The 9,402-nt window shown below is 40.2% G+C and overlaps 1 long non-coding RNA gene across 1 annotated transcript; it reads left to right on the plus strand.

Annotated features, from left to right (window-relative positions):
• Nucleotides 1-1,422: 1,422 nt before the first annotated feature.
• On the plus strand, nt 1,423-6,189 carry LOC145879494 (uncharacterized). Its single transcript, XR_014392282.1, has 2 exons — nt 1,423-1,648; nt 5,715-6,189. It is a non-coding gene; the product is annotated as an uncharacterized LOC145879494 (long non-coding RNA).
• Nucleotides 6,190-9,402: the final 3,213 nt, after the last annotated feature.

Genomic DNA, 9,402 nt, shown 5'->3' on the forward strand with positions numbered 1-9,402 from the left:
ACAGTAGCGCATTTGGATAGTGGTCGATCTGAGAACAATGAGACGGGCGTGCGCGTGCACGTGAAGAGTCCATTTGACATTTTCAGTCTTTGAACGAAAACAACGACTCCCGGTCGGAATATTATCGCTGTTTTACGAGAAAAATCGCATAAAAATGTATTTTAAACAGCGTTTGACATGCTTCGAAGTACGGTAATGGAATATTTTGAATTATTTTGTTACGATACGCGCGGGCGCGTTACCCTTCGGATAGTGTCTTGAACGCACGAACAAAACGCCGCTATTTGGATATAACTATGGATTATTTGGAACCAAACCAACATTTGTTGTTGAAGTAGAAGTCCTGGGAGTGCATTCTGACGAAAAACAGCAAAGGTAATCCAATTTTTCTTATAGTAAATCTGAGTTTGGTGAGTACCAAAGTTGGTGGGTGTCAAAATAGCTAGCCTGTGATGGCCGGGCTATCTACTCAGAATATTGCAAAATGTGCTTTCACCGAAAAGCTATTTTAAAATCGGACACCGCGATTGCATAAAGGAGTTCTGTATCTATAATTCTTTCAATAATTATGTTTTTTGTGAATGTTTATCGTGAGTAATTTAGTAAATTCACCGGAAGTGTTCGGTGGGAATGCTAGTTCTGAACGTCACATGCTAATGTAAAAAGCTGGTTTTTGATATAAATATGAACTTGATTGAACAAAACATGCATGTATTGTATAACATAATGTCCTAGGAGTGTCATCTGATGAAGATCATCAAAGGTTAGTGCTGCATTTAGCTGTGGTTTTGGTTTTTGTGACATTATATGCTAGCTTGAAAAATGGGTGTCTGATTATTTCTGGCTGGGTACTCTCCTGACATAATCTAATGTTTTGCTTTCGTTGTAAAGCCTTTTTGAAATCGGACAGTGTGGTTAGATAAAGGAGAGTCTTTAATATGGTGTAAAATAGTCATATGTTTGAAAAATTGAAGTTTTCAGATTTTCGAGGAGTTTGTATTTCGCGCCACGCCCTATCATTGGATATGGAGCGGTGTTCCGCTAGCGGAATGTCTAGATGTAAGAAGTTAATCATTTCCAAGTGACACAAACCTGAACTTGTGTAGGACATTGACTATGCATTTTTACCAACCAATACAGCTATGTATATGTTTTGGGAAGACATGTTTGTACTAATTAAAATCTATTGGAAATGTACTTATAATGGGAACATATATGTAATAAATGTATTATTTTTTATAGTGAACCTGTGGTTGCGCCAGCAATATAATCTAAACTGAGTCAGATGTGGACGTAAACAAGCCAGAATTAAAACAGAAAGATAATGGTGGTGCAAGGCCAAGGGGAGTTAATCATTTACATAGAAAGGAGGGAACATGTCTGGTGGAAATGTATAAATATTGATGTTTTGAACAAGAGAAGTCAGTCGTTCCATGGAATTGCTCGGCTTCTGTTACTTTTATAATAAAGTATTTTTGAATTTACAAGTTCCGGTATCTGAGAAATATTTGATTCAATATTTCCACGACATAAATGGAGAGCTTGCCAGGAGTGGCTACAAGGGACCAGTGAATGGTGAAACTTTTGTAGCTGATGTCGGGTCTTCTGGGCGAGTCTCACAAATGGGTGGCCATCCTATTATTATTAGGTAAGCTCAGTTCTTACTTATAGTTAATGTTTGTGTGATTTGCTTCTGGAGTTCTGCCTCAGCAATAGAAGCACCAAGTAGGTCTCTCTTGGTTTTCGCTTTTGAATTCAATAACTGCATGCATGAATGTTAAGAAAAAGCTTTGGGGGTTACAATTGTTAAATAATAAGTAGAAATATTTGTGTGAGCATTGTGGATTGGGAGTTGTATGCCTCATTGGTGTCAGGTAGCTCAGTTGGGTAGGGCCGTTCACTTGCTGTGCTCAGGTGGTTCATTTGACCCGCATGATTGGCCTGTCTGAGTAGGGATTGTTTTGTCTGATTCTATCTAGCAGGACGCATCTGTTTCAGGATCTGTCTGAGTTTGTGTGCAAACACAGCCCATTCAGCTTGATCAGGTTGTCCGAGTTGGGTGTGTCATTCAGTTCGTCCCACTCGCCGGACCATTCATCTGGGTAACTTGTCCAATCTGGTTCGGTGCATCTGTTTGCCCTGGCTGATTGGTCTGCTTGGTTCGGTTTGGGGTAGCTACTGTCTGTCTGCACGGTCAGCACAAATAAATAGGAAAATCCTACGGATACCGCTCCGACTCAATTTAGCGGAGGTCTGCCTGGGGGAGTGTATAACCTACAATATCGCTTTGACGCGATTTGGCAAAGGTCTGTTTTGATAGGTGTAAATCCTGTATAAATACTGCACCCTGTGTTGAGGAAGTGCAGCAGGGGCAGAGCTGAATTTACAGGTCGTTTTAGGGAAAATGTAAATAAAAGTGTGAACGTGAGTGTGAAAGTTGCCTGTCCTTGGGGAGAGGGGATAGCACACCCTTCCTGTGACATCACTTAAATGTGGCTTGACAGGAAGGACGCATCCGATCCCGCGCTAGGAGAGGCGAGTGTAAATGATACATGAATGACTAATGAAATTGCATAATATTAGAAGTATGAAGTAATTCATATCTTCAGGAACCATCATCCACTAATTAGAGAGGAAACAAAAAAATCACATACTGAGCTACATGTTCAAGAACTATCATTTACTACCTAGAGAGGAAACTAAAAACCGTATACTGAGCTGTATACAGTAGTAACATAGATATAATAACATTTGAAACCATACTACAATCAGAGACAGTGAGAATATACGCACATAAGGTGACAGGAAACATAATACATTTGGGAGTAGAATTGAAAGAGTAACGTGGATATCAGTGGGAGGAAACAGAGTGTGTTCAAGCTGTCCGTGGCTTAATGGACCCTTAGGAAAATATAGCCCAGGAATAACAGGGACACATGTTAGACTAGAGAAAAGGGAGTGGTTTTAAGTGGGTGGATAGTACAGCAAAAATAAGAGATAGTACAGATATTATAAATAACTAAAAACTAGAAATAAGGGTATCAGTAACAATAGGACAAGTAGAGAAAACAATACATAAGAAGTAGAAGAATAACAAGCAGCAAAAATGAGTAAAACACCAGTAGAAATTCTAGGGGCTAGGCATCCCCAATGCAAAGAAGAAATAACAAAAACATCTATGAAATGGGAGAAACGGACACGGAAAATGAGTACCAAATGGCCAGCGGAGGGAACATTGGATGTCTCGGTGTGTGAGGAGATGGAAACCCTGATAAAAAAAACGCAAAACAAATGACACAGGAAAGAAAAGAAAAAAGAAAAGAGAAAGAGAACAAAGTGATGAAAATGTTTAAAGAAGAAGGATTGCTGAAGAGCATGAAAACAGCAAGAGAAACACTGAAAAAGGATGACGAAAAAACAAGTACAGAAAAGGTGGAGTGGGTTACCGACCCTCCACCGTACACCAATGTACAATTCCCGATGGTAACAAGGATGATGGAAATAATGGGAGAAGTAGAGTGTGGAGAAGAGAGAGATGTTTCCCCCACACTTTCTTTAGAGAGAAGAAAGAACTTGGAAAAGAACTTGGAAAAGATCATGGAGACTGAGCGCGGTGCAGGAAGAAATCTGGAGAAGATTAACTGTTATGAAATGTAATGAAATGCAAACAGCACCGGCCCTAGCAGCCCCAGATTACACAAAACCATTTTCGATATATTTAGCAAATAGGTGTCACGTCCTGATCAGTAAAGGGGTTATTTGTTATTGTAGTTTGGTCAGGACATGGCAGGGGGTGTTTGTTTTATGTGGTTCGGGGTTTGTTGGGATATGTATTTATGTAAGAGGGGTGTTTGTTTTATGTGTTCCGGGGTTTTTGGGTAATGTTCTTGTTTTGTATTTCTATGGTTTTTCTATGTTGTGTATTTCTTTGTTGGCCTGGTATGGCTCTCAATCAGGAACAGCTGTACATCGTTGTTGCTGATTGGGAGTCATATCTAGGTAGCCCTTTTTTCCACCTGTATTTTGTGGGAAGTTGTTTTTGCACTGCTGTGTGTAGCCTGCGTTACTGTGCGTTCGTTAGTTTTCTTGTTTTGTTTTTTCAGTGTTCAAATAAAAGTTAAAATGAGCACTCAACCCGCTGTGCCTTGGTCCACTTCATACGACGCCCGTTACAATAGGTGTGATAGATATGCAGCAGCATTACTTACGCAGGGTACATGTAGTGGAAGAAGGAAACAGACAATTGCATAATACAGTACTAAATCAGATCCAGTAGCTCAAGTTTATCCACCGTGTTACCAAGTGGTGGCAGCATTACATTATGCTTATGATAAAGTGTCAACCATAACTATGGGATATCCTGTGACAATAAACACACATCATAAGATAGTGGAGCTGATAGAACAAATTTGTATTAACTAATGCAAAAACTTTGGATTACATGACCCTTATCCAGATGTCTCAATTAAAAGATGTACTACTGTCAATCCAGCTGAAAGAGTTCCATTATAATTTGAAGGGAAAGCACATGATTGTGTAGCAGAATCTCCAACGTTTACCAAATTGCGTCCGGATCTTAAATCTATACCATTGCTAGACAGAGAGGGAAGTGATTTGGAAAATTACTTTGTAGATGGCTCCTGTTATAAAGTAGAGGTCAACCGATTAATCGGAAATCGGCCCTAATTAATCGGCCATTCAAGTTTTCATAACAATCGGTGTTACGGATACAGGTAGTGTGTATCCTGTATGTGTATTTCTTTTCTCTCCTTCTCCTCCTCACAGGTGGCAATCATCATTCCCCAATCAATCATCAATCAGAAGACACCTGCTCCTTTTTCATTACCCTATCACATCCCTTTCCCTTGGTTTAAAACCCCAGTCAATCTCTTTCTAGAGTTCAATCTCACTCTCTGTAGCTCGATCTCTCTGTGTTGAAATCTCGCTGTGTCTCAAGCTCTTGCTATCGCTCTGTCTTTGAATACAGATCGTTTGTTTGTTTTGCCCATACATGTCACATTTGTCCGGTACCTGTGAGTATTGTTTTGTTGTGGTGCATGACTGTTTGTTTGTTAGTGGGAAAAGGGGTACCAAGACAAGTCGCCCATAAGCATACACTACCCGTAGGTAATTGTCTAAATACCCTAGTTAGAACTGGGCGGACCACCCACTGTATTTTTGGTTAGTTAGCTAGCTGTTATTGAAATAGGCTAGTCTAGCTTAGGGGTGTTTTTGGAATATTGTTTCTTTCCTTGGGTCCAGCTCAGCCCCTTTTCTCACACCCCATTACTGTGTGTTTAGAAATAAACCATTAGTATTAGACGGTACATTTAAGTTGTCTGTGGTTATTTGTTCTCACTGTTACTTTATCACTATTATGATTTGCATGAGTTATGTTATGGGTCTCGTTGCCATCCCCCCTAGACTGCAGAGACATCCCTCTAGTGGTGTGGGGGCTGTGCTTGTGCTTTGGCAAAGTGGGTGGGGTTATATCCTGCCTGTTTGGCCCTGTCCGGGGGTTTCATCTGATGGGGCCACAGTGTCTCCTGATCCCTCCTGTCTCAGCCTCCAGTATTTATGCTGCAGTAGTTTGTGTCGGGGGGCTAGGGTCAGTCTGTTACATCTGGAGTATTTCTCTTGTCTTATCCGGTGTCCTGTGTGAATTTAAATATGCTCTCTCTAATTCTCTCTTTCTCTCTTTCTTTCTCTCGGAGGACCTGAGCCCTAGGACCATGCCTCAGGACTACCTGGCATGATGACTCCTTGTTGTCCCCAGTCCAACTGGCCATGCTGCTGCTCCAGTTTCAACTCTTCTGCCTGTGGCTATGGAACCCTGACCTGTTCACCGGACGTGCTTGTTGCACCCTCGCCAACTACAATGATTATTATTATTTGACCATGCTGGTCATTTATGAACATTTTAACATCTTGACCATGTTCTGTTATAATATCCACCCGGCACAGCCAGAAGAGGACTGGCCACCCCTCATAGCCTGGTTCTTCTCTAGGTTTCTTCCTAGGTTTTTGGCCTTTCTAGGGAGTTTTTCCTAGGGAGTTTTTCCTCGCCACCGTGCTTTCACATGCATTGCTTGCTGTTTGGGGTTTTAGGCTGGGTTTCTGTACAGCACTTTGAGATATCAGCTGATGTACGAAGGGCTATATAAATAAATTTGATTTGATTCGTAACAATCGGTACTCAGTATTTTTGGACAATGATCATGGCCGATACCATTGCACACCACGAGGAGACTGTGGCAGGCTGACTACCTGTTGTGCGAGTGCAGCAAGGAGCCAAGGTAAGGTGCTAGCTAGCATTAAACATATCTTATAAAAAACTATCAATCTTAACATAATCACTAGTTAAAACCTGTTAGGGCTAGGGGGCAGTATTTGCACGGCTGGATAAAAAAATGTACCCGATTTAATCTGGTTACTAATCCTACCCAGTAACTAGAATATGCATATACTTATTATATATGGATAGAAAACACCCTACAGTTTCTAAAACTGTTTGAATGGTGTCTGTGAGTATAACAGAACTCATTTGGCAGGCAAAACCCTGAGACATTTTCTGACAGGAAGTGGATACCTGATGTGTTGTATTACCTTTAAACCTATGCCATTGAAAAACACAGGGGCTGAGGAATATTTTGGCACTTCCTATTGCTTCCACTAGATGTCACCAGCCTTTACAAAGTGTTTTGAGTCTTCTGGAGGGAGATCTGACCGAACAAGAGCCATGGAACGATGATGGCCCATTAGACACCTGGCGCGCGAGTTCATGTTGGGTACCCTCGTTCCAATACGTTATAAAAGAATGCATTCGTCCACCTTGAATATTATTCATGTTCTGGTTAAAAAAGGCCCTAATGATTTATGCTATACAACGTTTGACATGTTTGAACGAACGGAAATATATTTTTTCCCCTCGTTCATGAAGTGAAGTCCGGCGGGCTTAGATCATGTGCTAACAAGACGGAGATTTTTGGACATAAATGATGAGCTTTTTTGAACAAAACTACATTCGTTATGGACCTGTGACATCTGATGAAGAGAATCAAAGGTAATGGATTATTTACATAGTATTTTCGATTTTAGATCTCCCCAACATGACGGCTAGTCTGTATCGCAACGCGTATTTTTCTGGGCGCAGTGCTCAGATTATTGCAAAGTGTGATTTCCCAGTAAGGTTATTTTTAAATCTGGCAAGTTGATTGCGTTCAAGAGATGTAAATCTATAATTCTTTAAATGACAATATAATATTTTACTAATGTTTTCTAATTTTAATTATTTAATTTGTGGTGCTGACTTGACTGCCGGTTATTGGAGGGAAACGATTTCCTGAACATCAACGCCACAGTAAAACGCTGTTTTTGGATATAAATATGAACTTGATAGAACTAAAAATGCAGGCATTGTCTAACACAATGTCCTAGGAGTGTCATCTGTTGGAGATTGTAAAAGGTTAGTGCATAATTTTAGCTGATTTTATGGTTTTGGTGACGCCTGTCTTTGAATTGGCACAACATTACACACAACTCTTGTAAATGTACTGTCCTAACATACTCTAAATTTATGCTTTCGCCGTAAAACCTTTTTGAAATCGTAAAACGTGGTTAGATTAAGGAGATGTTTATCTTTCAAAGGGTGTAAAATAGTTGTATGTTTGAAAAATTTGAATTTTGACATTTATTTGGATTCAAATTTGCCGCTCTTGAAATGCACCTGCTGTTGGAGTGCACCACGGGTGGGACGCTTGCGTCCCACCTAGGCCATAGAGGTAACTACACATGGTTGATATTACTAGTTTATCTAGCTTGTCCTGCGTTGCATATAATCGATGCGGTGCCTGTTAATTTATCATTGAATCACAGCCTACTTCGCCAAATGGGTGATTTTGCAAAAAAGCACTGTCGCACCAACGTGTACCTAACCATAAACAACGCCTTTCTTAATCAATACACAAGTATATATTTTTAAACCTGCATATTTAGTTAATATTGCCTGCTAACATGAAATTGTTTCACTTCTCTTGCATTCTGTGCAACAGAGTCAGGGTATATGCAGCAGTTTGGGCCGCCTGGCTTGTTGCAAACTGTGTATAGACCATTTCTTCCTAACAAAGACAGCCTACTTCGCCAAACGGGGGATGATTTAACAAAAGCACATTTGCGAAAAAAGCACAATTGTTGCACGAATGTAGCTAACCATAAACATCAATGCCTTTCTTAAAATCAATACACAATCTTTTTTTAAACCTGCATAGAAATTAATGTTAGCAGGCAATATTAAACTAGGGAAATTGTGTCACTTCTCTTGCGTTCATTGCAGGCAGAGTCAAGGTATATGCAACAGTTTGGGCTGCCTGGCTCGTTGCGAACTAATTTGCCAGAATTTTACGTAAATATGACATAACATTTAAAGTTGTGCAATGTAACAGCAATATTTAGACTTATGGATGCCACCCGTTAGATAAATGTAACAGTCTTCGTCATCTGAAGAAGATGAATCATCGGACCAAAACTCAGCGTGGTAAGTGTTCATGATTATTTTAATAACTGAACACTAAAACAAAAATAACAAAGAGAATACTGAAACAGTTCCGTAAGGTGCAAACACTAAACAGAAATTAACTACCCACAAAAACCCTGTGGGAAAAGGCTACCTAAGTATGGTTCCCAATCAGAGACAACAATAGACAGCTGTCCCTGATTGAGAACCATACCAGGCCAAAACAAAGAAATACACAAAACATAGAAAAGGGCACATAGAATGCCCACCCTAGTCACACCCTGGCCTAACCAAAATAGAGAACAAAACCCTCTCTATGGCCATGACAATAAAATATGGAATGGTTCCGTATTTCACTGAAAGAATAAACATTTTGTTTTCTAAATGATAGTTTCCGGATTTGACCATATTAATGACCTAAGGCTCGTATTTCTGTGTGTTATTATATTATAATTAAGTCTATGATTTGATAGAGCAGTCTGACTGAGCGGTGGTAGGCAGCAGCAGACTCATAAGCATTCATTGAAACAGCACTTTACTGCGTTTGCCAACAGCTCTTCGCAATGCTTCAAGCGTTGCACTGTTTATGACTTCAAGCCTATTGTTAGGTTGCGTCAATCGAATCTGGTATCAAAACAGAATTTAACACTAAGTCACTGAATATATTCTCAGCTTTTTATTATAGTCAAGCGATAAATGGTACATGCAATCTTCGTATATACGGGTTCACTGTAACACCTCGCAGGGCAAACACAGAACTGTTCAAACACAAAGTTATTTTTTAATACTCTGACAGAGATAGTTCCCGCTCAGAGCGAGCCTGTCAGAGTAGAGGCTGAGCGTGGTTTAGACTTGCTCAGCCTATCGCAGGCGCACAGGCTGGTCCCAGC

This window comes from Salmo salar, chromosome 05, assembly GCF_965601325.2.
Source record: "Salmo salar chromosome 05, fSalSal1, whole genome shotgun sequence".
NCBI lineage: Eukaryota > Metazoa > Chordata > Actinopteri > Salmoniformes > Salmonidae > Salmo > Salmo salar.